Raw genomic sequence first — 1,388 nt, 5'->3', positions numbered from 1 at the left:
AATATCAAACCAGTATGAGTAAAAAGAAGTAATGAAGAATAAAGATTACTACATTACAAAGCAACAGTGTAATTTCACTTCAAAAATTTCAAATAAGAAATATTATAAATGTGCAAAGTCTTAAGTAGTATATTTATTTAACATTAAAAAAATAATATCAGCATAACTAAATAACTAATGCAGTCTGAAAACTATGATCATATGACTCTATCAGTTAATCAGCTAATAAAATTTAGCAATATTGTATTAAATTGGGCTGTAATTTGTTTTCGCAAAACTCAAATAACATAAAACTGAGTTTGTGACTTTCCGAAAAATAAAAAGAAAGGCGTTAAAATTCAATAAACACCACACCCGTAGGTGAGAAAATAAAAAGTTACTTTTAAGTCATGCAGTTCGAATTTAGTGATGGAGAAACTAAATTAAAAAGTTCTTCCAGGCGCAGAAAGTCCAAAATTAAGTTGGGGGATCGAACCCACGATCTCGATGTACAGAGAAAACCTGCCCTGCTCTTTACCACTAGGCTATGATCGCTCGTGTAGGAGAAGTTGGTAAAGCTATCTAGTTCGTTACCTGATTAACTCGAACTTTTGGCAAAGTCAATGAGTTTCTGCACTGCTTTAAATCGGCTCGTAATTTCTTGACTGGAGATTTTGCTTTCTGAATTTTTTCAATAAGTGCGACCACAGTTTCAAGTAGTTTCTGAATATTTTCATCTAGTACCATGATATGGCATCATTAACAGTTTTTGGAACTTAGAAAATATTCGAATATATAAAGTAATGGGAAAGACAAAGCTTACCAAAATAAGAGAATCCCTTAATTTTTTATTTTTAAAATTTACATTACTTGTGTCCCACAACACAACATTTTCTCTATAGAAATCTATTAGTTGAAAAATTTTAAGTTTCGCTCCAACGAAATGCAGCCATGTTTATTGTTCCAAATGAGGAGAAAAGCACGTGATCATTCAAAGCAATCTTATTGGCTAGAGACTCCGATTTTATCGTACGCTAGTGAGCAGTGAACACCAGTTCTGAAATCGCGGCAGAGAACATGACCAATTTTTAGCGCAAGCGCAGATCCTTAAAATTGTTGCTCTACGAGAAAGTGGGCCGAGAAAATCGCTTCGTGTAGACGGGCCTTCAGGCTTATCTTTTTCTCATCCCGTTCTTACATGAATAGAATATTCTATTTAAATAAATGATTGTGCTAATGAAAGCAGCTCTTTTTTTACCTTACCTCCTTGCTTCTAAATACCTGTAAATGTATTTATATTTAGTTTATCTGTTTCAATTGGCTAAATATTTCATTAATAGAAATAAAATTTACTGTCCATTACGACTCAAATGTAAATAGTTAGAAAGTGCAAAATAAAAAGGAACTCA

Source organism: Stegodyphus dumicola, chromosome 1 (genome assembly GCF_044657685.1).
Source record: "Stegodyphus dumicola isolate Sdum_Otavi_A_Nest chromosome 1, ASM4465768v1".
Classification (NCBI taxonomy): domain Eukaryota; kingdom Metazoa; phylum Arthropoda; class Arachnida; order Araneae; family Eresidae; genus Stegodyphus; species Stegodyphus dumicola.
This window is presented reverse-complemented; position numbering follows the sequence as displayed.